The sequence below is a fragment of the Pongo abelii genome, chromosome 4, assembly GCF_028885655.2.
Source record: "Pongo abelii isolate AG06213 chromosome 4, NHGRI_mPonAbe1-v2.0_pri, whole genome shotgun sequence".
In the NCBI taxonomy this organism is placed as follows: Eukaryota; Metazoa; Chordata; class Mammalia; order Primates; family Hominidae; genus Pongo; species Pongo abelii.
Genome location: NC_071989.2, coordinates 38,107,209 through 38,134,655, shown reverse-complemented (window position 1 = coordinate 38,134,655; position 27,447 = coordinate 38,107,209). Strand labels below are relative to the sequence as shown.

Genomic DNA, 27,447 nt, shown 5'->3' with positions numbered 1-27,447 from the left:
ACTGGCTTTCCACCTCAGCAGCTAAAGGTCTTGCAAGTTCTGCTTTTCTATCTGCCTTTTAAAAAAGCATGCACGTATATAGACAATAAACCAAACACTTTTCAAAACAAACCATTCCATCTGATACAGTTTAACTCATCCATGTTTTTTGGCTTTAGCAAAAGGTTTTAGTTTTGTTTTATTTTTTTTAATTGCTTAAGTTCAGCTAACTTATATCCCTTGAGAAAACTGATCTATGTAAATGTGATTTAACTAAAGGGGTTTGAACCACTCACATGTGTTTTACATTTTCTAATCATCTTGAGCTCTGTACATGGTGAGCAGACTGAAAAATGATGGTGGTCTCATTTCAACATCAATTTTTATCCATTCTATCTCCTAAGAATGCCAAATGATGGCTGGAGAGAATCTCACTTCCTGTTTCCAGACAATCAGAAGCTGGTATTTATGAAAACTTGGAAGTGTGTGAAGTCGATTGCAAGGCTAGAAGATCCAAAGGAAGATGGCAATTCTTTAAGATATCTACGTTCATTAAATTGGCTAAAACTTTAGAAAAGATTCCTTTTAAATATTATATTTCCCAGATTAAATTAAGTTCAACAAACATTTAAGATGCTTACTGTATTAGGCATTGTTGCATAACAAATTACCACAACCTTACCGGCTTAAAATAATATACATTTGTTATCTCAGTTTCCACAAGTCAGGAGTCCAGGCATGGCTGAAGTGGGTCCTCTGCTCAGCTATTCATATGTTACAGTTAAGGTGTTCATCTGGAGGCTTGACCATGTAAAAAATTCACTTCCAAGCTCACTTGGATTGTTGGTAGAATTCATTTCCTTGTGGCTATGTGGCTGAACCACCTGTTTTCTTGCTAGCCAGTGGCTGGGAACTGCTGCCAACTCCTAGAGGCCAGCCTCAGGTCCTTGCCACATGGGCCCCTCCATAGGCCCCCTTAAAACACAGCTGCTTACTGCTTCAAAGCCAGCAGTGGACTGTCCTCCTTCAGGAAGGGCCCAGTCCTCTTTTAAGGGCTTTTCCCTGATTAAGGCAGGGCCACCCAGTATAATCTCCTTTGTGAGTAACTCAATATCAACTCATCCTCGACCTTAATTATATCTGCAGAATTCCTTCACCTTAGCCATATAATGTAATCTAATTAGAGAGTGACAGGCATCATATTCACAGGTCCCATTCATATTTGAGAAGAAGAGATTTTCTAGGATATGGATGCCAGAGGGGCTGGGGATCTTGGGAGTGATCTCAGAATTCTGCATATCATACCTTCTATGTGCCAGGACATAGCAATACATTAGTTATGAATCCTACCTACAAGAAACTCCCAGGCTTTAAGTCAGGAGTGGTAATTTGTGCCTGTAGTCCCAGCTACTCCAGAGACTGAGGCAGGAGGATCGCTTGAACCTGAGAAATCGAAGCTGCAGTGAGCTATGATCGTACCATTGCACTGCAGCCTGGGTGACAGAGTGACACCCTGTCTCAAATTTAAAAAAAAGAAAAGAAAAGAAAAAGAGAGAAAGAGAGAAGGAAGGAAGGAACGAAGGAAGGGAGGGAGGGAGGAAGGAAGGAGGGAAGAAAAGAAAAAGAAAGAAAGAAAGCTCACAGCCTAACAAGGGCAGTGGATATACAATAATAACTATTCCATGAGATATGTTCTATAATAAAGGGACATTTAACGTTCAGAAATAGCACAAAAATAGTAACACAAACACTGAGCTTTGTAACATAAACAGGAGTTCACCAGGGAGGCAAGCATGAGGAAGATGGAGGGTGGGTTAAGTAGGATTGGCTCAAAACAGGTATAGTGTGATTAACAAATTACTAGTAATTTGATTTTGCTAAGATTTCAGCAAATGTGCTGAGCATTTTTATTTGCTGTATCTTGACTTGTCTTCTTTTTTAAAACAAAGAAAGAAAAGATTTCTAGTTGTCCTAAAGACTGGTCGATGGACCTCATGTACGTGTGTGAAAATGTTGTCCATGACTCATCCACTTACAACATGAAGACAACGCTGAGGGGAAAGACGCATAGTCAGTTAATGCTCCAGGCCTATGAGAAAATGTACTCCCAGTTTCCTTCTGAATGTGTGGACCTTTTACAATGAGAAGCTTCCCTTGAAATAATGTTTCATTCCAGAATGGTGGAAATGAGTCCATACCTACAGACATAACAACAGCAAAAGCTACGGCAATTGCAGAATTCCTGAGCATGAAGAACAGCAACCAAAGTTGGATGAAGACAGGGAAATCACAGCGCCTGGGGTGACACACGCTGAGAGCTGCACCCCACCGGGTGGTGCTTTTGTAACCCGCAACAAGATTCACTTTTGAAGCTTGAAGTCTTCTGACTCTTCTACCACAATATGTAAATACAGGCCAGAAAGAAAATGCCTCTAAAAATTACAGTAGGCTTCATGTCAACTCCAAAATACCTCTTGAGCCATGAGGAAGATGACAACATTGCAAATGAAAATGCAACCATCTTGCATGCTGTTCAGCTCTGAGTGTTCCACTCCCACTGCCAACAGTCTGATGTGGGATTGTTTCTGGTTACTCAGAGTAAGTTAACGTCCCTGTGGCCTTCCTGACAAGCCATATGGATAGGAACTACAAAGTACTGGGAGACCCGGATTCCAGTCTCAGTTCAATTCATTCTTTCATTTATCCAGAATTGTTGGAAGACAAGTGAGTTTCCCACTTATTGGATAAATAAGTTTTCCAAACAACTGAAAATTTTGGCTAGCCACAAGATTTTTGCACTTTTATTGTTTAAATAGGGGAAATTATCCTAAGATATGGAATATGTTAAGAGCATGGGCCCTGGACCCTGGATGCCTGGGTTTGAATCTCAGCTCCAACGCATGCTTGCAGTGTGATGTTGGGCAAGGGACTGAACTTCTCTCTGCTTCCGGGAATAACGACAGTCCCTGCTTCAGAAAGTAGAAAGAGTAAATAAAATAACCGTACAAAACAGAACAGTACCTAGCACATAAAAATTGTTTCAGTAAGTATTATTGTTATTACTATAAACAGAATGACTAATAGAAAACATGAGGCTTTTCTTCTCAGTCATCATTATAACCACTAAGCAAAATATTGTATGTGTATATATGCATATTGTTTACGTATATAATATATATTTATAAGTATACAAGATTTTTATGTATTTATGTATACACATACTTTATACAACCACACACTCACTAAATATATACACATACATATATATGTATGCATCTATACATGCATATATACATATACATACACACACACTCTCTAGATGTAAATATGTAAAATCATGCCCTCATAACCCACTGGAATATATTAGGGAACTATATTTACCTTAAATGACCTCAGAAGTTTTCACTTCTGGTTTTTCGCACCTTGTGTTTGCCTGTTTTAAACATCCCGGTCTCCTCTTTCATTGGTGGAACTGCTAGCAGCCGCGTCTGGCTATGTCTGACTTCCTCCTCCTCTGAGTTGTTCTTCTATTCTTCTGTGACTGAGAAACCAGATTGCAAAGCTTGTTAGAATTGTGGCTAATGTAAGAGCCCAGAGTTCTGAATGAAAATCTCAGAGGCTCCTCTATGAAGAAAACAGATGGGCTTTACTATTTGGACACTGGATCACCTGCTATGGCTAATCTGATCACTGTGTTTAGCTTGCTTTCTGGTTCTTAATCTGTGCTTTTCAGATGTGCTCACAAGACCTTCAGGCTGTGTGAGCAGATTCAAGGGGCTACCATGGTGTAGAAAGGGGTGGCCAAGATGGGGTTTAATCTAGGAAGGCTCCAAGCCCTCCCTTTTTGCTTCAACCAGAGAAGCGCTGAGATGTTTTATATAATGGGCTTCTGCATAGGACGCCATTTGCAAAAAGGGTTCTGCTACTACATTAATAAATAAAGTTGGCAACTACTGTTCTACAGAGTCATGTTTGCTAGATAAATGACATCTGGACATACACTCTTTTACGTATGTTTGAAATATTTCAAATAAAAAATGAGAGTCACAAGCCAAACCAACCCTAGGGATTAAACATAACAAAAATTTATATACAATAAATGAGACAGGGCATCTACAGAAAACATTTCCAAATAAACCACCATAACTATGATTTGTAAATTTTGTAATGATGTTAGGTTAACCCCACATCCCACCACAGAGCCACCACGTTAAAAGTCAATAAATATAAAATAAGTATAATTTTAAGAAGTCTAAAATGTTAATGATGGCTACAAATAGATGGGGCTTGAGTTACATGATTGGAAAAAGGGGTATTTTAAGAATGGTTTGCCAGGGTTTTTCCAGAACTCTTGAAAAGAGATTCTAATAGTTGATACTAGGTTTCTAGTCAGAAACATCCATACACTGGAGATGGACATAATAGCATGATGGAAACGATCTTCCGGCAACATTAAGCTCCCTCTTGTTCTAACTAACTCCATCTTACTAACTGTATCAGTTAGAATTGTTTTGTCTGCAAGAAACAAACAAAAACCCCCACAAAAACAGCAGTGGTTTAAACAAGATCAAAATTTATTTATTTAGTTAGTTATTTGTTTGTTTGTTTGTTTTTTGAGACAGAGTCTCGCTCTGTATCCCAGGCTGGAGTGCAGTGGCACGATCTCAGCTCACTGCAACCTCTGCCTCCGGGGTTCAAGCAATTCTCCTACCTCAGCCTCCCGAGTAGCTGGGATTACAGGCGTGTGCCACCACACCCAGCTAATTTTTGTATTTTTAGTAAAGACGGGGTTTCACCATACTGGCTAGGCTGGTCTTGAACTCCTGACCTTAAATGAGCCACCTGCCTCGGCCTCCCAAAGTGCTGGGATTACAGGCGTGAGCCACCACTCCCAGCCAAGATCAAAAGTTATATATTTCTCAGTTGAGAAGCCTGGCGGGAGGTAGTCCAGGTTGGCCATGGCACTCTATGGTATCAGGGGCCCAGGCCTGCTCTACTTTATTGCTCTGTCATGAGCGGCCACCATTCTCAAGGTCTCTTCTGGTCTAAAATGGCTGCCAGAGCTCCAGACATTACAGCCACTTTCCAGACAACAGAGAGCAGGAAGAAGAAGAGAAAATCCCTCTTCCTTCAAGGAGACTTACAAGAAGTTTCACAGACCCCTTCTGCTTACCTCATATTGATCACAACTTAGTCACATGGCCACACAGAACTGCACAGAAGGCTGGGAATTGTAGTCTGTATTCCAGACAGTTCTGTGCCCAGCCAAAACTCAGGTATTCTAGTACTAAGAAAGAAGGAAAAATAGATATTGGATGACAACAAAAGTCTCTACCATGCCAAATTATCTCCTGATTCCTATTTCCACTTCCTGAGTGAACCCACTCACCAAGAATAGAGTGGTATCCCATTGTCCACTTTTCGCCCAATTATATTCTTAAAAATTAATTTTCAAATCAATGTAAAGCCACAAACACTTGTTAGGTGCCTATTATGATTTATACAATGGAATACTATTCAGCAATGTAATGTAGCAAACTATTAATGTATAGAACTTCAATGAATCTTGAGAAAATTATGCTGAGTGAAAACAGCCAGAAAGAAAAACAGAGTACATGTTGTATGATTCCATTTATATAAAATTCCAGAAAACACAAACTCATCTGCAGTGACAGAAAGCAGAATAGTGGTTGTCTGGGAACAATGGGAGGAAGGGGAGCAGCTTGCAAAGGGACACGAGAAATTTTAGGGCGGATGAATGCGTTTATTATCTTGATTGCAGTGATGGTTTCATGGGTATAGACATATATCAAAATTCATCAAGTGTAAAACTTTAAACACATGCAGTTGATCCGACATCATGTATGCCTTGATAAAGCTGTAAAACACTTTTTTAAAAAGAACCTCTTACATGCCTGGTGCTATGCTAGGCATGAGAGGCACAAGATAAAGGTACAAGGTCCTGTCCTCAAAGGGCTCACAGCCCGGTAAGTCATCCTGATTAATGAATTAGGCTTGTGAGTACAGATGGGGTGAATACATGCTGAGTCCCAACACACTAAGAAGGCACTCAGCCTACAGACCGAGAGTCAGACTTTGTCCCATAAGTACCCCCAGCCCCCAAACCCAGCCTGAAACAGGCTTCAGCATTTGACAATGAGGAGCACCATGTATACATGAACGGCTCTTTCAATCTACTTCTACTAAAGCTCTGGATACACATGGTGAACAATATATTAATATCTTAAACATCCCATGTAAATTGTATATTTTCCACTCTTAGAAATGGAATCCCATGACATGTTCTCTTCACTTTCCACATCTGTGTTGCAGAACCAGGAAGGATCCATGACAAAGAAGTAGTTGGCACAAATTAATCTTCTGAAAGAACAATCTGGTGAGACAGCTATTTGGAATCTGCTGTTTCCAGTGACCAATACCACTCATGTTTGACATCTCCTGGTATTGTTCCTGTGGTGTGTGCAACAGTGCAAGAGTGCAGTGCTAAGCTCTGAAAGCCCCAGATGGCAGCTCAGGGGGAAAATACTATAGAGCAAATTATTTTCTCTATTTCCTCCTCAATCTTACCCCTCTAGTTCCTAGGGCTTATGAAGGTCAACAGAATGTATCCTTAGAACTGAAAGCTGTTGCTCCTACCTTTTCCACCTTGAGAAAAAAAATCATTAGTTGCAGTGCAGATAGTTTCATCACAAAAAAGTTACAAAATTGATCAATTGAAAATCCTTGTGGAAGAAGAGATTTTTTTTGTCATCTCCCTTAAGCCCTTTCCATGTTGGCCTGTGCAGCCTGAACATCACTGAGTAGGGAATGTCATACAGGGTTGCATTAAGTGCTCCCCACAACCCAAAATACCTCCCGTTAGCCTAATAAAACATCTGACACCCTTGCATGAATCCTTTTAGACTAAGATGCTGAGGCTGAATTGTCCTCTGGGAAAAGAAAGCAAAAATCCAACTGGCCTACATTACTGAGGAGACCTTGAAAGATTGATGTAAGATAGCCCCTGGTGGAAGAAAACGGGCAGGGCCCATGGGGGTGGCCTGCAGGATCACTGTGGACCTGCTGGGGGTGTGACAAAGGACAATGTGAGAAGGAGGAGGTAGTGAAAACAAACTTTGGTTATGCCAAATTTTCTGAAGAGCCAGCACTTCTTACTGTGAAAAACTGACCTGGAGTGAAGTGATGAATTATCCCATCCAAAATTACGCATTCTTTTCAAGCACTCCTTTCACTTTTATTCAATCCCCTAATAAAAGCAGACTTGCTGTCCTCATTAAGCCCAACGTATTGGCATCTGAAGTGTATTGATGTACTCACATGTGATTTCCCTAATTACACTGGAACTTGCAATGCCCAAGAACTCTGCTGATGAAAATAATCCTTCTGTAATATTTCCTTTTTGACTGGGCACCTCTGGGCATTAAAAACACATTTTCAATGAAAACTAGGAAGGGCTTTCTTAGTTCTTATCACATTAATCTTGTTATCTAAACTTTTCTACTGGAAAGCTAGCTTCTTCTATAAATCCGTTTCTCAAATTATTTTGGAAGTAACCTGAGATACTACATCAATGAGAAGGCCCAGAGCAGACATGGGAGGAAAGAAAGAGGAATCAATGACAATCTTCAGCATTTATTCTTTAAAGACTAGCAGCTTAAACCCCCTAAATAGAACATGTGAATAATCAATTCACTCCTGAAACTGAAGGGAATAATTCTATCTGAAACAGAAATCCCTCATTATAATATGGTTTTCATGAGCAGATATTTCCAAAGGGGCAGAGAGGTACGGGACAGGGAGATGTCAGAATATATCCATCCAAACCCAACATTGAAAAGCCCACAAAATACATTTAGCTACAAGTTGGAGTCAGTTCTAATTCCCAGTATGTCACACAGGCATCTCACAGCATTCACCACAACACCCCTGTGACTGTCCAAGCACATCCACACCTTGCCCTTGGACAAGTCACACCTTGTCCCTGAGTCTCATTTCTCACCCACACAAAGGAAAGGTTTGCCTAAGGGACCTCTGCAGTCTGTCAAAATCTATCCTATAATGGATATAGGATATATCCTACAGCGGAATTACCCTGATGCTCTCCTACTGGCCCTGCTGTGTCTTAACTTTTTGGTGCCTTAAGTCCTTACAGCATGACTCTTCTCAAGACTACCCAAAGAAGCACACTTTCAGTGTTTTGCAATACCACGTGTTATGGTTTGGCTGTATCCCCACCCAAATCTCATCTTGAATTGTAGCTCCCATAATTCCTACGTGTCGTGGGAGGGACCCAGTGAGAGGTGACTGAATCATGGGGGCAGGACTTTCCCATGTTGTTCTCATGACAGTGAATAAGTCTCATGAGATCTGATGATTTTATAAAGGGGAGTTCTCCTGCACAAGCTCTCTTGCCTGCTGCCATGTAAGACGTCCCTTTGCTCTTCTTTCGTCTTCTGCCACAATTGTGAGGCCTCCCCAGCCATGTCAAACTGTGGGTCCATTAAACCTCTTTCCTTTATAAATTACCCAGTCTCAGGTACGTCTTTATTAACAGCATGAGAACAGACTAATGCACCACATCCAAAATGCCAAGAGAGAATCTCTTTGGGTGCATATTTAGAGTGGTTCATGGAAAAGCTACCAGTGGAGGCCTACTGCCTGCTGAATGGACCTTCTAAGCAGTATCAATGCAGAATAGCCCAGAACTAAGGGAGATTTTGCCCCTCAGGAGACATCTGGCAAAATCTGGAGACATTTTTGGTTGTTACAACTTAGTAGGGAGGGGTTGCTCCTGGCATCTAGTGAGTAGAAAAAACAGGTGCTGCTAAACATCCTACAATACACAGGACAGCCACCAATAACCAACAGCCATTCTGCCCAAAATGTCAATAGTGCTGAGGTTGAGAAACCCGGGCCTAGGTCCACAGAACCAGCAGTGTGGGGCAGCCAGCTCTTACCAGTACATGAGAGTTAAATGTGTGCATCTCTTTCCAGTTCCACGTTCATGAGGTCACTCTGGTAAGATGAAATCTGCCATGGTGGGAGGATTTACACCACAGAAATCAGCAAGTCAGCTCTACAAATCAAGGCAATTTTATGTCTGCGAGCGAGTTGTTAAACATCTATCAACACACCGCTAATCCAAACCAGCACCTGAAGTAACTTGGAAGCCCAAAGTTCTTTCAGCAAGAAGGCTATACTGTAGTGAGATGACTTCACCTATGTGCAAGAAGTGGGACTTCCTAACATTACCATAACAATCATGACAAAAAGGAAGGACACAGAATGAGGGACATCATGGGCAGATATTGGAAGAACCTCCTGTTCTTTGGTTTCATTTGCTTACTTATATATACGCACTGCCTTCTTCCAAAGAGCACTTGAGGGGACAACTAGGAAATACATAATAGGCTTGTTTACTAACTGCCCAGAGGAAAAGCATAATGGAAAAATAATAATTCAATACATTCAATTTTGAAAAATTGATATACAAAAATAAAGATCAACACAAAACAGGTGCCAAGCCCGAGGAACAGGCAAGCTGATCCTTCCACTCCAGCCCAGCTGCCTGAGAGACACATTTCCTAGTGGGTCCTGGATGCTGGCAAAGCTGGACTCTACCAGACCCCCCACGAGGAACCGCAGGGCCCCCTCTTGCCTTCCAGGGCTCCACACGGAGGATGGAATGCCCTACAGAAACTCAAGCCACATTGTAGGGAAACCCTTTTCCAGCTTGCTCTTTATTGCTGTCTTGATATTTGCCTCTGGTTGCTATGGCAAAATCTGGCATTGGAATTTTTCTGGGAACAAATAGGAAATAGTTGTGGGGGAGGTTCAAGATCCTACATACATTTAGGTTTGGTTATAAACACTCATAGTAAAATAAAGCATTGACTCATTAAACCCAAAACAAACCAAAAAAGAATTTTTTTAAATCCTCTTTCAAAAATTCTTACTTTGTTCCAAAGGTGACCAGCTAGAAAGTTGTTTGCCCTATGGACAAGATTGCCAGCAAAATGAACTAGCAGGGTAGAGGACCGATCAGTTGGGATACTGGTCACCCCATGCCAAGTCACACTCTGCCTTTAGCATGTTTCATTTCTGGAGCTGGAAGTGCTCACCCTACACAGAAGAAATTTTCCATTTGCAGGAGTGGATTATTTTTTCCAGCCTCACTGAGGAATATGCCAGGACTGCAGCCATTCAAACTCTGGCACCACCTAAGAAAAGCTTAGGAGGACATGCAGGCCTGTGGCACACCTTGAACCCAGAAGGGCCGGGTGTCTCTTTGTTACTGCCTAGTGATATAGTTTGGATATTTGTCCCCACCCAGATCTCATGTTGAATTGTAATCCCTAACGCTGGAGGAGGGGCCTGGTGGGAGGTGTTTGGATCATGGGGGCAGATCCCTCATGGCTTGGTGCCATCTTCACAATAGTGAGTGAGTTGTTATAAGACCTGCTCATTTAAAAGTCTGTAACACCCACCCCCCCCATCCCCAATCTCTCTCGTTTGCTCCTGCTTTCAACTTGTGGCATGCCTGTTCCCCCTTCCCCTTCTGCCATGATTAAAAGCTCCCTGAGGTTTCACCAGAAGCTGAGCAGATGCCAGCACTATGCTTCCTGTATAGCTTGCAGAACTATGAGCCAATATAACCTCTTTTCTTTATAAATTACCCAGTCTCAGTTATTTCTTTATAGCAATGTAAGAATGGCCTAATACATCTATCTTTCCCTAAGACCACTATATCTGAAGAGTTCCTGAATCTCCACTTTTCACCTAAGCCCCAACTGTTCTCTCAGTTCACATCCACAGCTCACATACCCTGACTTGTCTCCTAGGGCCAGCCATATATGTGGGAAGAAACATTGCCACCCATACACAGTGAATTGAAGAGGGTGAAAGTCCTCTCCACCCTGTGTGGGTTAGCCAGTGTGGCTGGGTGTCCCTAGCATTCAAGGCTGTCATCAAAATACGAAGCCTCCTAAGAGATGTATGGAGAGGTATCATATTGTAGACTTCACCAAAGATTTCAAAGGGGAGATTCTTCAAGTGCCATCTGTCTCCAACCTATCTTTTTTCCATCCTATCTCCTAATGTTCCCCAACAACCTAGCTCAGCTCCAGTCAAGCTCATACCTTACTATCTCTTGCATCTACCATAGATGCATCAGAAATAATGATAAAAATATGTTACTACATACAGCAACCTTTACTTATCAGAGTATCTCTAAAAGACAACATATTTGTTTAGAGTAAATACTTAGGTAAGCCATTTGGGAAGGAGAGGAGAGATCTCAAGTTTGTGTTCAAATAGCAAACAGCAGTCACTGAAGTATTATTTATAAAATAAGGGAGGAAAGAAAAAGCAATAGGTAACAGGAGGCAGGGCCTGTGTGGGAGGGGACTAAAGAGGTAATACATGTAAGAACAACTACTTTTCTAGAAGTCACCACCACCTGACACTGTTCCAATTTCTTTATATATATCAACTCATTTAATTCTTACTACAACCCAATGAAGCAGTTAATAATATTATCCCCACTGCACAGGTGGGGAAACAAAGCCCCTGAACCCTTCAGTAACTTGCCCAAGGTTACCTGGCTTGTGAATGGTGGAGATAGTGAGTGATGGTCTGACTCCAGACTGTACTTTGAACCACTTTACTCAATGGCCTCAGTGGGGAAGCCTCTGCTTGCAGTTGAGGAAGGACTGCAAAGCAGTAGACTTAAAAGATTTTATCAAATATAAGAAGTAATCAACATAAGACACACCATTGTCTTATGTATTGCCACCAAAGGAAACATGCTGCCAATTATACTATGACACACCAACACAGCAAGACAGAGTCTGGTTTCCAAGATTTCAAATACTCAACTAGGAAAAAGGTATATGTTGGAAATGATGAACACAGTATCAAAGGGGAATATGAATCTGTTTGTTGTGGGGGTTACAGTGAAACCTCCATCATCTTCCCTTTGAATCTCCACAGTAAACTCCACATTTCTCACAAATGCTTTTGTGAGCATTGATTATTGAGAGGAGGTGGTAGCAAGGAAGAACTCCCAGAAGTGCCATTTGTGTGTGTGCACGTGTGCACACATGTGTACAGAGGCAGAGCAAAGACAATTTTAGCAAATTCAAAATGTACTTACCCTACATTTAGTTACGCAAAGAAAATGTACCTTCATTATTTTCTATAATTGATCCAATCTTTCTCCTGAGCCCTTCACTTTACTGAGTAAAGAAGGAAAATTAAATGTCATCTAGTCCAATAATTTTAAATGCCTTCTGGATATTTTGGTATTGCAGCACCCCCTACCCCTTACCACCGCTCCACTTTCCCATTTTTCTTCAAGATGACTCCTGGGGGAAGGGTCTGCTTCATGGTGGTAGGAAAGGGGAGGAAGGTCCTTGGCCCACATGATTCATATGTGCAGGTTCCTGGCCTGTCCTCCAGTTCATCTAGTTCCCACCCTGGAAGGCCTCGATGCTGAAGTCTGTGGCTGATCAATGCCTGCTGTGTGCTTACCAGGGCCAGGCTGACCCAGCTCCACTTAGGTCTTTGCAGGAGCTGCATATCCTTCTGAGGTATGGCTATGTCTCCCATTCCATCTCCACCCTGGGCAGTCCCCCCGCTGGCAACCCCCTGATAAGCTCATCAGCTGGGACTACTTACTCATGGCACTCACGGCATGCTTGCTCAATGAGCTTGGGTGTGACTTCCAGTTCCTCCCAATCGCAGCTCCTTGCCAGCCACTACACTGAGGCTGTCATATTAAAGAAGCTATTTGCCATCCTAGATCTACCAGTGATCCCCTGAGAGGCTCACCTGTTGGCAGCTACCTGTGCCCAAGAGACAACAGTCACCTGAAGGGGAAATGCAAACATTATACAATGTTGCAATTAGTATTAATGGAATTAATAAAGATCAAGATCACCTACTGAGCACGTTAGCATGCAGATAGCATGTTCTAGTCCTAGTGGATACTCAGTATATTTCCAGCTTAGTCCATGATTTTAGACTGGAGTTCTATGAAGACAGGAACAATGCTTATCTTGCTCATCATTGTATTTACATGCATAATGGGCACTGAATATTTGTCAGATGCATGTTAAAGTTTAAAAAGGGAAGAATAGCAAGTCACTTGCATTAAAGGATAATGTTGTCTAGGCCAGTGGTTCTTAAGTGGAGATAACTTTATCCCCCAGAAAACATTTGGCAACATCTGGAGACATTTTTGGTTGTCACAACTGGGGAGGGGAACCTACTGGCATCCAGAAATGCTGCTCAACATTCTACAATGCAAGTGACACCCCCAAAAAAACAAAGAATTATTTGGCCTAAAATGTCAATAGTGCTAGAACTGAGAAACTCTGATCTAAGGATTTGAGAGCTACAGATTATGGTGTGCTGGTAAATGTTAACAACAGGCTCTCCGGATAAGGGACGGACTCCTGATTCATAATGTTTACCAATTTACATGAAATAAATACTACAACCATGGCTGATTTCAAGCTCCAACAAGACATCATGAAACACACAGTTGGGAAAAGGGCATAGCAGAGCACACTGTTATACAATATTTCCACCCTGCAGTTACAATAGACTGAAATAATCCCAACAGCATAGATAATAGTAACATATAGTAAAATAATTTGAAAGTAATGAATTTTGAGTATTATTATTACTACCTTTGATTTTAATGAAACATATTTAAATGTAAGTTTAGGCCATTTCACTTTTATAATGGCTGTATTTAATAAGTGGCTCACAACATTCTTGAAACTTTAACACTGGCCTTTGTGAGTCCGTATGAGTGACCCCCAGCACATACCTGGCCAGGGATAATGCAAATGGAAAGAGATAAGTTGAAGGGTTGAAGGGAGGCAAGAGGACAAGCTGCAAACATCAAACAGTGCCCTTGGCCCGTGTAGCGAGAGGAGGCTGAAGAGCAACTGAGGAGACATCCTGAAGCACAGAGCACCTTGTGAGATATGAACATGGGAGCCACCCAGAGGAGAAAACGTGTTGGGATGTGTTCCCTAATGGGCGACCCCACTTGCTCTACTTTGAAACATTAAAAATCCAGCTTCCAGCTGGTTGCGGTGGCTCACGCCTGTAATCCCAACACTTTTGAGAGGCTGATGCAGAAAGATCGGTTGAGGCCAGCAGTTTGATATCAGCCTGGGCAGTATAGCAAGACTCCACTCATCTCTACAAAATAAAAATTAAACAAATTAGCCAGTCACAGTGGTGTGTATCTATAGTTCCAACTACTCAGGAGGCTGAGGCTGGAGGATCGTTTGAGCCCAGGAGTTTGAGGCTTGCAGTGAGCTACGATTGTGCCACTGTACTCCAGCCTGGGTGACAGAGGGAGATCCTGTATAAAAAAAAAAACCTTAAAAAAAATCCCCTCTCATATATCTATCTATAGACAGATAAGAGAGACAGACAGACAGACAAGACAGACAGACAGACAGACAGACAGATAGATAGATAGATAGATAATATAGACGGGTAGATAATAGATAGATAGATAGATAGATAGATAGATAGATAGATAGATGATACAGATATAGATACAGATATATTAATAGATATACCCTACTGGTTCTGAGTAACACCATGTTAAAAGTAAAAGCAAATGAAAACAGCATTCCTCAGTACCTCCCCTAACACAAAGAGAGAAGTGAATAGAATTTAAATGGAGGGAAATGTATACATAGTTTCCTACTTTCTTAAGAATTAAACATCGAGGACTGTCTGCTATAGTGTTCTACCACATTGTGCAGGCTTAATAAATAAAGAATTTAAACGATCTACCTTCCCCAGGGGAGACAGGCAAATGCACACTGGCATGAGCACATACTGCTCAGGTTGGAGGGCTTCTGTCTTCTCCCCCGGGAGAATCTGGCCCAGTAAAGGAAGCACTGCTTTCGTGTGTGCTTTAGGAGTCTATCCAGAGCTGCAGTCTTCATGGCTGGAGGAGTGAACAGGGCGCAGAGCTGATCCTGCTAAACTGCATCCACTTCCCGAGGTTTGGGATGAACCCATCAAGGTCTCAAGACAGAAGGCCGGGATAGCATAGCTTCTCCCTTTGTAGACTAGGGCTGCTGAATGCAGGGAAGTCCATGTAGCTCCAGAGAGGCCAACGGGTCTCTCCACAATCCCACTCCTCCACTTCCAGTAACATCTACCATCTGCCCACCTCAATGGACCTGCTCTCTGTTCAACAAGTAGAGTGTTTGAATTCCACATTTTCCTTTATAAAAATCCTCAGATGGCCAAATCTCAAAAAATATCCACATGTGAAAGTGGAATTTGGAAGACAAAATAGAACAGGGAGGAGCGCTGTTACTCTTAGGCCCAGGAAAGGGGGATCCCTAGTACTCCTCTGGTTGTTCCCTTTCCTACGGAGTGAAGAGTTGAGGGGCACAGAGATGTACCCACCTGGAGCCTGCAGCCTGCATCTCCTCTTTCAGACTATGTCTTGGGTACCAGAGACCCTGAATCCCCTGTCCAAGTGGTCTTAAGTCCACTTCCAGAGCTCTCCCCAGGCCTTTTCTCTCCAAGGCAAGTCACACCGCCAGTGCACACACCCCTAAGCCACGGGGTGCTGTTTGTGGGGATACAGCTTGGATGTGTAGGCTAGGATGTTCACACACATATGTGTACCACTCCCTTATGTGGGACTGCCAGGGTGGGAAGAGATGAGGGACAGGCCACAGGCCATGGGCTAAGTGTCCACACCCTCTGAGCCACCACATTCCTGCATGGTGCTCCAAACCCCACAGATGCTCAGTGCACAGCAGCCCTTGTGCACAAGTGTCTTTATCAAGGCAGGAGGATGGAGCATCTTTAACACTTTGCCAGCTTGATTTATCATTTTTAAATATTTAGGTATGGTATATGAGCCTCTGTTTTTACACTTGCAGGGCCCCACAAAAGTTAGGGAAGGACCTGGGGAAGGAAAAACCATTTAAGGGAGGGATGGGGGATCATCAGGATCAAAAAGGACCAAAATTGTTTCTTTGCTATGTGGTGCTTAAAATAGTGCCCAGCACATAGTAAGTATTCAAATATTTGTTGAAAGAGAAAAGTTGGCGTGGGGAGGGAGAGAGAGAAAGAGCAGGGAAGGAATTTGTGTTAAAACTTTCACACTTTCAGGAGTTTGTGACACGGAGTCAGAGAGGTCAGAATTCAAATCCTGTCTTTACCATTCCACTTGTGCATCCTTGGGCAAGTTTTTCAACATCTCTGATCCTCAATGTCCTCATCTGGAAAAAGGAGAAGCCACGCTTATCACATAGAAGAACAAATTAGTATTAACTGCTTACACTGTTCTCAAGACCATCATCATTTTCATTAAATGCTCTACTCCCTCAATCCCATTTAATTTATAAGATGTAATCTGAGTATCAATTTGTTTCAAATAACCTCAAGGAGGCTATTTCTACTGACATGGCTAATGCAGAGAGAGAAATATTTCATGATCAGCCCCCACCAACATCCTCAAATGCCCCCCTACCACCATAGTAGGTGCTGCTGGTGCCCACCCATACCCCTAGGCATTCATCACTTCAGTACTCAGTAGTCTGACTTGCAGTTGCCAAACCAGCATTTCTTTGCATAAAGGCATCCTCAGACCTCCAGAGCCCACTAAGCCACTTGCATGGCAGGACTGCCTTCAACCAATGATGGGCAGGAGTTGGTAGAAATACCCTGGCTCTCTTACTCCTAGAGTAAGATAACTCTGAGGTGCATGTTTTACACTGAATCCCAGCAGCATCATGTTCTAGTTACCCTTAGTGATAACTTGCTTGATAATAGACACTTTGGTTGCTATACAACAAGTATGCCTGAGTATGGCCATGCCAGTTACTACGGCCAGTATTCCTTCTAATTGCTCAGTGCTCGTGCCTTACCACTTGTTAAATATTTTCCAAATCACCTCTTCACATTTAACCAATAAGTTGTTCCCCCAAGTGATTCTTAGGAAACATGAATATTGTATCAAACTAGATCCAATAGCAATTTCACCTAATAAACTACTATTTATTAGTGTCCCCCTTGTTCCTGCAATGTATGGCATTAAAAGGCAATAGGTAAATGAATAAGAAATGGACAATAAAAGATCATTCAGTGCTTCCAGCAAACACCACGGATTTGTTGTTGTTGTTGGAAATCTTCCCATGTGTGTGAGTGAAGTGCCATGACTACGCACAGTGTATCAAATAGGCATCTGCTCCCAAGTGCTTTTGTACTTGGCTGTGACCTCAGGGCTTGACAAACATGTTGTCTCCGTGTTTTTATTTATTATCTCATAATCCTTTGGATGGTGACAAATTCTAAGATTATAACAAATATATTACGATACCAATATGAATATAATGTAACAAAAAGTTGACCTAGATCTATCGTACTTAAATGCCAACCCAAACAGTGGCTAAACTGAGCAACTGTTCGCAATTAGGTCCAATTAACAAGTTTTAAACACGGCATGACTGGGAACCTCTTTGAAGTGTGTTGCCCCATGAAGGTTTTGCTTGAAAGGGGTTTCCCAGTGAGAGCCAGTCAAAACTCACAGCTGAACAGCTTCACTTCCTCTTTAGACTTCAGTGCCATGTAGAGTTCACACTTTTAATTCATCTTCCCCAGTTTTGTGTATAAATATTTCAGACATGTAAATAAATGTCTGGAAAGGCATCTTTGCGGAAAAGGACATTGTGAAATCAGGAGGGAGGAAAGCACGGGGCAGGGCTTTCTGTTGGCAATCTGTTGAAACGATGATCCCTACAGAAAAGGAAATCTAGGTATTCAATAAGGCACACAAGAGCATCGTTTACTCTGACATAAAAGCTCCATGAGGGCAAGAACTTGGTCTGGCTCATCATTGTATCCCTAGTACCTACTAATTAGACTGGCACACAGCAGACCTATTATAGATATTAGATGAATGAATGAATGAATGGCTATTTACTGAATGAATAAACAAATGTTCAAATGAAGTAATAAAATGAATAAAGTATATACATATGCTTGGAAAAGACGAGCTATTTAATAAAATCTAACCCACATGAGTATGTGTGACACAAAAGCACACAGAGGCACACATACAACACACACACACAGAAAAAGGCAGAAATTTGTCTCCTAATTATTTTGCTGGTCCTGCCTATTTGGTGATAATTTGGGACTTAAATTTCAGCTTCATTTTTCATATCTGACAAAAAGATGGGAAACGCAAGTTTGGACAGAATGCACCTAGAGTGGTGCCTGGCACATGGTAAGCACATAATAAATATTTGAGGACTAATGCGTGAAAAAACTACATGGTGCTTGTAGAAAAAACTACACGGTGCTCCACCATCCCTGGCCAGAAGAGGCTCTGACATCTCTGTGTTTCATTCCTTGTGCATTTACTAAGTCTTGTTCACTGGCTTTCCTGCAAGTCTCTCTCATTCGAGGACACCAGGCCCAGCTCCAAAGGAAAGTTTTGCAAGAAGAGACAGGGAGCCATCTTCCTTCCCTCCAGGCCTTGTGGAGACAGTGGAGTCAGTGGCTTTGTTGTAGGTGAAGTGAGATGCTTATTTAGGAGATGATCTGCAGACAGTGAGAGATCTGCCAGGAGGCAGGGCTTCAAAACCTGGGTTGCCTGTTACAATGCTGATTCCTGGGTCCCAGGCCTAAAAGGCTAACACTCAGTGGGTCTAGGGTATAACCCAAGAATCTGCACAATAACAACCACCCTGGTGATTCTGATGCAGATGATAAACTACTAGAGCCACTGGGCTAGAAGGAAAGCCTTCTGGAAGGAGAAAGATGTTCATCCTAGAGTGCCTACATCTGGTGGGTTAGTGCCATCCTGAGGCATCCTTCAGGGAAGTCCTCAAGCATTCTCTAGACAAGACTTTAACTGACTTTAAAAGAGAAAGAATACACATTCTTTCTTTTCTGTGATGGTAGGGGACACACACAATTCAGCAACCAAAAGGTTTTAGTTCCCCCAAAAGTCTAAAAGCGCACTAATAAAGGGCCCTGGAGTGCAACTGGGGAAGACAAGCATGCTTCCCAAGCAAAAGACCCACTTTTCCCTTAAGGGAAAATCCCAGGTTTGAAAATATCACAGAAACAAAAAGAAAGATAACTAGAAAACAGGAGCTGGAAATGTTGATCCTAATGAAAAGCAAGGAAGCGGGGCAAAGACACTGACATCTGAATTACCCATGTGACAAAGTCTCAGGACAGAGGGAGGGCTGACACAGAGCTAGACTCCATTAAAGTGTTAGAATGACAAGTTCCTGCAACATGATAATTTAGAGACGTGTAATATATCTGTCCACACAATAGCTAATTTCAGAGTCAATGATGTACTCCTTGAAGACAATCTGGAAACCTAGAAAATCCAAGACAAATGGTCTGTTAGCATAAAGGATCTCGATGGTTTAAATCCTCCATACATCATGGCTGCATGAAAGGATTCCTCTGTAAACATGGGAGCAAGACCACACTGCCTTATATCAAGATATTTTCAGCTTGTTTAAAAGGGGGCATTATTTTCCACTGGCAAATAGTTTCTTCACAATCTCTCTCTCTCTCTTTCTTTCTCTCTCTCTCTCTCACACACACACACAGAGACACACACACACCCTGCCTATCTGTGCACATGGAGGAAAACTCTTTTGACGGTTTTCAAGTGATAAAGGCTTAAGCCTTTTTGTACTACTTTGGGAAGCTTAAAGCTACTGACTAGACCAGCTACAGCCCAGCCTGGTGAAACATCAGTCTTTCTGTGAGCTGGCCAGCATCACCTACTCCCTGCACCCTGCCTTCCTGTCCTGCAACCAACAGTCTAATTGCTTTTGTACCTTTCTGAATAAACAAAAGTACTTCTTTTTTGTTTAATGTCATATATAGTTTATAAAATTAAGTGGTAACTGTAGATAACAAGCATTTTATGTCGGCTATGTAACATATGAGCTTCAAGTCTATTTCTGTTGACTCTCAACCATCAGGCTCATGGCAAAGGCTTTATGACTATAGGATAGATAGGGGTGTGTTAGCCATACATGTTGGAAGGAAGGGAAACAGGAGAAGGAATAACAGTCAGAACAGGTTGGCTTGTACTGGGGTAATAACCATTCCCCAAAATCTCAATGGCAAAAAAAATAAAAATAAAAAGGCATCTTTCTCACTCTACTACATATCCATCTCAGGTCAGTGCGGGGGGGGTGGGTGGCAGGGGGGAGATGGAGGGTGGGACCACTCCTTACTCCTTACTCCAAAACCCAGGCTGAGGAAGTGGCCACCAATTCCTACATTGCCAGGCATATGGGGGAGGGGAAGAAAGCTCTGCACAGCCTTGAACTGGCAATTAAATGTTTGATCTAATGGTGACACACAGTATCTCCACTCATATCTTATTGCCCAGAACTGGTCACATGGCCCAGCCACCAGTCACCCAATGACAAGGGGGCCAGGAAGTGAAATCCTACTCTGTGCCTGAAAGTCAAAGATCCAGAAAGATTTGAAGAACAGCGCTAACGACCACCAAGAAGGGAGGACGGGAGAAGACCTACAAATTGATTGCTGCTGACAAAGACACACTGAAAAATCCTACTACTGTCACTGACTGTCCTCAGATCCTGACTCAACAGCATCTACCACTGCCTGTAAAACCTGCAAAGTAGAGGGCAAGGCCCAAAACATAATCCAGCTTTCATCCCAACATCTAAAGAAATAATCATGCATTTCCATTAAGATTGAATTTTGACAGCAGAGAGGTAATAGGTGTTGCTTTGTAATTTTAAAAAATAAAGATTTTGTTAATTATACAATATTTTCAAAATGTTTTCATTTCCCATGAAATAGGCATTCTCATATATTAATTTTAAGAACAAAGTTGGTTGGGCTTTCCTGAAATATTATTGGTTAGGTGGCAAAGAACATTTAAAAGGTTTATCACCCTTTGACTCAGAAATTCTACATCTAGAAATTAATCCTAAGAAAATAAGCAGAAATGCAAATAAACGTTTATGTAAAAGCATATTGTCTTCCTTTTTTTTTTAAGACAGGGTCTCGCTCTGTAGGCCAAGCTGCAGTGCCATTGCCTGATCACATCTCGACGGCCTCAACCTCCTAGGGTCAAGCGTAGCCCACTTCAGCCTCTCAAGTAGCTGGGGCTACGGGTGCCCACCACCATACCTGGCCAATTTTTGTATTTTTTTTGTAGAGATAGGGTTTTGCTATGTTGACCCAGGATAGTCCCAAACTCCTGGGCTCCAATAATCCTCCTGCCTCAGCCTCCCAAAGTACAGGGATTACAGGTGTGAGCCACCATCTCCAGCCTAAAGTGTTTTTATGTTTTATAGATGTTTTCTGTAGCATTATTATTAATACTCCAAACTGGAAGTAACATAAATGTCTAATAAAAGGGAATGGGTCAAATAAATATGGCTACATTCATACAACAGAATATTGCATATTGGTGTGGTGAAATGGCTCAGCAGGCTGGTGTGATAATACAATGATTCTTATTGCCATTAAGAATCACAATTATTAGGGTTATCTAGAAATGTGGAAAGAACTACAGGAAGTAATAATAACAAGACAAAGTAGAAATCAATAATATACATATTAAAATTCTATATGATATAAATCAGTTCTACATTAAATTCAGAAAAGATTAGGGCATATATCGATGTTCCAGAAATTTGTGTTTTTCTGATGATTTTGTATGCATTCAGATGTTTTGTTAAACTCTTTCTCAGCTGATGAAAGAAGAAGAACAAGGAAGAAGAAATAAAAAGGGAGGGGAGGAGAAAAAGAAGAGAGAAAAAAGGAAGAAGGGGAAAGTAGAAAGGGGACCAGAAAGACAGAAAGGTTTAGAAAGTTTATTGTAGCAACTACCATAACATCTCCATGCTGTCCATCCCAGGCAAAGTCCTGAGTAGGCTTTTCGTCTGTGAGCTACAAAAGAACAATGTGATTTTAGTCTACCAAAATGTAAGAATTTTTGCTGTTCACTAAATACATGGAAAGTATAGGAAAGATCTTCAATACCTCCACATCACATTCACAGATACATTTGCCACTTATGAGAACTGAGCTTTGGCCTCTAAGCAGTGGCCTCTAAGCCACCTGGGAGGTTGAATAAATACCCAGTGAACTGGCTGGGTGTTTCTGGGCTACGTGGTACTTGGTCTGGCTAATTCCAATTGGTAGCATAAGACCAGGAAGGCTGAGTGACAAGATTGGGTCTGGGCTTAGTCAAACTTCGTGCAGCCCTCCTTGAGGGTGAAACGGAGGACCTAGAAGCTAGTATTAGAAATCTTCAAATAAACAAGAAACTTTTTTCAACTCAGTAGGCTACCAACAATGAGATACCATCAAACACCCACCACAGTGGATAAAATTTAAAAGACTGACAATATTAAGTACCGGTGAGGATGTAGAGCAACTGGGCCCCTTATACATTGCTGGTGAGAGTACAGAATGGTACAACCACTTTGGAAAACCATTTGACCCCTTTTAATGTAATTCCACTCCTAGGTTTAATACTTGAAGAAAATGAATGCATATGTCCACAAAAAAAAGACTTGTTCAAGAATGTTCACAGTGACATCAGTCATAATAGTTCAGATTTGTTCCATGTCTCTTTTCTCTAAGATGAGTGACTTCCCAGTACATGGTTGAGTCCAGGAGCACAAAAGGGCAGAAGAAACTTGCCATGCCTATTGAAGTCTCACTCAGAACTGACACACAGTCACTTCCGTCCTTCCTATTGACCAAAGCAAGACACATGGCAAACCACTTACTGAGCATTTACTGCAAGCGTGGCTCTTCTCATGCATTTTAGTCTTCACAACAATACAGTGAGAGGGGTACAATTATTATCCTCTTTTATAGATGATAAGACTGTAAATAATTTTTCCAAAGTCACAAGACTAGTAAATGGCAGGAATTTGAGTGCAGAGAATTACACCCCAAAGCCCCTTATACTGAACCTAGAGTTAGAAGATCCTAGATCCAGTGTTTACTTATACAGCCATCACAAAAGTCTATGGAGTGAATTGGGACATAAATTTTTAAGTGGCTTGAACAAGTCACTTAACCTATTTGGCTTTCAATTTCTTCTTGTGTAAAATGAGAGTTATACTAGATTGATTGACCTCTAAGCTCAATTGCACTTATAAATTTAATGCCAAGATTCTGTGAACTCAGTGGAACATTTACCATTAACCTGATAACAAATGCAAATGGATAATTTGCTAATCACTACAAGTGAGCCCCAAACTACCCCGATTTCAATATAAGCAACCATATTCAGGGAAGTCACTATGAGATGATTAAGTCTATGCAGAATAGATACTAATTTAAATCCCATTTAAAAAAAAAACAGAATTTTGCTTTTCGGTTAATCCTAAAAGCACTAGAAAAAAAGTAATTCATCGTCAAATTAAACAAATTCCTTTGTTAATGCAAGATTTTTCTTCATTTTTTTAATGGCAAATTGCAGTTCCCATGGAAGCATGGTTATGCTGCTAGCACCTGAGTCTTATCCTCTACACTCTGCACCTTTCTCATGGGGAAAAAGTAGAGTGAGGTCGATGCCCAGGAGAGCTGCAAATCCCATTCCCATAAGAACAAGAGCAACTGCTGAAATTGCCTCACACCTACTGTTACTTAAAATAACCTCTGAACATTTTCTAAGAATTTTTTTTTTCCAGTGTACTTCTCTAGTCTTTCCAAATGGACTTACAGACTTAGAAAACACAGATGATTTCTACTTGTTTGCATCTCTATGATCACTTGGTACTGTACTGTTTTGTAAAACTGGATGGATGGAAGGATGGATGGATGGATGGATGGATGGATGGATGGATGGATGGATGGATGCACAGATGCTTAGATGCATGGATGGACAGACGGACAGACGAGTAGGCTAACACACACACTGTACCTCTCTTAGGAATGCTGCTTTCTATTCACTTATACTCTTTCATCTAATTAACTCCTATTCACATGTTGGCTCTCGGCTCAAGCATTGCTTCCTCAGAGAAGCTTTCTCTGATCCCCAGTCAAGATCAGGTTCCTTCATTATGTCCTTACATAGTGTAGTGTTCCTTTCTTCAGATCACTAAGCTACATGAGGTTATGTATTCATCAGTATGATTACACTCATGTTTAACGTTCATCTCTTCTAGGCCATAAATTCCATGAGAGTGGGACCACATACGAGCTTAAAAAATGAATGAACAAATAAATGAATAGGTGAATGAATGAACTATGAGCTATGAGCTTGGAACTTGGATATAAAGATAATTCTACTATAATCATAAAGTTGCAGTATTTAAGGAAAGCAGAAAACTTCAAGGTCAAATGGCACTTATATAATAAAAGAATCTTAGAGTTTTGAGGGACCTTTGGTTCAATATCCTACACAATGTGGGAATATGTGCACTGAATATTTGACCTGTATGAACAGAGTGTATAATTTGTGTATAACTTGATTTTTGGAATAGGTATTTAATTCCTTGGGAAATGTCATTTGCTATGGTACCCTAAAACTCTGAGATGTTTAATAAGTTCATATTAGTGCACATCTTATTCTAAAGGATTATTTTATTCATGATTTTTCAATTAATCAATTTATAGGTCTACCTAACTCAATACAATGCAATAGGTGTGTGCGTGTGTGTGTATACACACACTATATAAACTAAATTATGTGGAAATCATATATTCATCAACAAAATCATTTAAAGTGCACCAATTATGTCACTAAACAAATCTTAAGATAAATTATTCCATAAAATGAAGAATAGTTTAAACTTCAGACTATTTGACCTCTAATCTCTGTTTTGCAAGTCTAGATTTTTAATCCGACCTTTCTGAAAATGAGACCCACCTATACAGGTGCTGCAATTACAGCACTAAAGCAGTCAGTAGTTGTAAACTACTGTATGGCCCACAAAGCCTAAAATATCTACTATTAGGCCATTTGCAGAAAAAGTTTGCCAACCTCTGCCTTAGTCCTATCACACCCACTCGTAAAAACTTATGCTCCAATAAAAAACAATGCAGAGTGGTTAGAACACTGTATTTTACACCTTAGCATGGTGATCTGAGGTTTAGTTGCTGTTTGTCATTTTTTTCCATTGTCTGACTATAACCTACTGACAGCTTCACAATCCCTAGACTACCCAGATAGGAGCAGGGAAATGGTTTGACTAACTGCTAATTAATCAGTCTGGCTTGAATTCTCCCTTCAGTAAACACTAGAACACATCTGTTTGAAACAATGTTTTGATGAAACAGTCCCTCAATCAAAAAGAAAAAAACTCACATCCCATGCATGCTCTGCTGCAGTTTTTCTTCTCTGAGATTTGCCATCATCTGAATGTAAATGAATCATGCTAAATCTGGTATCAAACCCACAAAAGACGTCTAGGGAGATTATGAGCAACCATGTTACACAAACTAAGATTATGCAAACCATGTAGCAGATATAAAACAAGTCATTTTATTTCTTAATCATTTTCTTGCTTTGAGCTTTGTAACATAATATTTAATGAACACTACATTTCCCTAGATAAGAAAATATATACGTGAATATTTAATAGAGTACCTAGTACATATTTTGTGCTTGTTAAAAATTAGTTGAACCTGAAATTCAATGAACCATGAGGAAGAATATTTTTAAACCACTTAATTGTCGAAAAGAATAAAGTATGCATCTTTAGCACATAAATTCTATGAGTCGGCAGTCTAGGAAGATTTATCTCAAAATAAATTTTTTCTTGTTCTTGTGGCTTTGGTTTAAACCACTTCATAGAACCCCCAAAACATGCCTTAAAAGATACAATGCCAGCTTTATTCCGGAGCAGGCCAACATGGTTTCACCAGTTTATAAATCTTTGCATTGTTGTAAAACAGAAACAACATGCCAGTCTGCAAAGATTCTTTCACGAGTCTTAAATTCCAGTTATACTCACCCCACTATAGTCATCAAATAGAGAGCCTGGGTTCTCCATGATAGAGGTTCTTTCTAGGGGTTCAGAACTCCTGATCCTTGTCACCTGGAGAGCCCAGTGTTTCAAGTTTATCTGCTCCCTCTGCTGCCTGGCTCTGTGGTAATTACCAGGCTCCCAGGGCTGGCCTAACAGCTCATGTGATAGAAGTACACAGGCAAAGAAACAAACAGCTGCGTGAATTCCAGCGGCATTCAAACCTTAAACAACCTGAGGAAAGTTGCTGAATCAAAAATGGAATCTAAAAAGTCAAACTCATAGAAGTTGAATTTCTGGAGTGGTGGTTACCAGACGCCAGGGTGGGAGGACCGGCAGGGGGAGGGAGGAAAAAGGAGGGAAAGGGGAGATGCTGGTCAAAGCATTCAAAGTTTTGGTTGGAGCTAAGGAGTAGGTTCTGGTGATCTATTACACAGCATGGTGACTACCATTAACAATAATGATGTGTTGTAGATTTCAAAATAGCTAAAAGAACTATTTTAAATGCTGTCATCACAAAGAAATGTTAAGTATCTGAGGTGATGGGCATGTTATTTAGCCTAATTTGATCATTCTACAATGTATACATGTATCAAAACATCATGTTGTACCCCACAGATACATACAATTATCATTTGTCAATTAAAAGTAAAAAAAAAAAATGTTAAAGGAACAAACTTGGGGAAACAGCTTTCAAAACATTCTAGCAAAGAACATAAGGGCTACATCCAATTGGTCCAGCCTCCAAAAGAAAACGAATAGTAAAATGTGCAAACTTATAAAAAAGTAATGGCTGAAAATGTTATTTCTTTCCTAGACAAAAGCTTTATTTTAATGATTACACATTCTCCGGGAGAATTGATAAGAAAGTGGTAATTGTGTTACCAGAGAAGTGGATGGCTTGAAGATGGCATGAGAGAAACAATCACTTATCACTGAAAATACCTTTGCACCTTTTGAAAGGTGTAATGTGCATATATAATCTTGTCAAGTAATTGCATTAATTAAGTTTTTAAGATTACATATTACACACCCAACATATATCATGCATAGACCAAAGTTACTAAAAGCACACAATGCAAGGTGTGACTTCTAATGACAGTCTTCATTTTTTCATTCATTTAACAAGTAGTTATGTGCCAGATACTAAGGAGGTGAACATTTAAAATGTTGTTCCTTCCCTTACAGAACATTTGGTCTAATGCAGCCATGGCTATGCATACAAGCAATTTCATACAATAAGTATGAAGTGCAGTAGAACAGAGAAAGGATGCCCAATAAACATTGGGACATTTATTCTCCAAACATATGTTACAGCCTCCTGGTAGTCACCTGGAGACACCAATCACTTAGTCCAGAAATGTTGTGATTGTTTAGCATTGAGAGTTCCTCTTTTGGAATCAGTTTACAAGCTGTGTGAGTGATCTACTGCCAT

At 40.9% G+C, this 27,447-nt stretch overlaps 1 long non-coding RNA gene across 2 annotated transcripts; it reads right to left on the bottom strand.

The window, feature by feature from the left end:
- Nucleotides 1-1,846: 1,846 nt before the first annotated feature.
- LOC100938509 (uncharacterized) lies at nt 1,847-23,388 on the bottom strand. Of its 2 annotated transcripts, none has more exons than XR_010139939.1 (4): nt 21,913-23,388; nt 16,221-16,280; nt 3,361-3,520; nt 1,847-2,948 (listed from the first exon to the last, which is right to left on the bottom strand). It is a non-coding gene; the product is annotated as an uncharacterized LOC100938509 (long non-coding RNA). The 2 variants fall into 2 exon arrangements; XR_002915054.2 differs by lacking the exon at nt 21,913-23,388 and adding an exon at nt 17,589-20,213.
- Between the last annotated feature and the right edge of the window lie 4,059 nt (nt 23,389-27,447).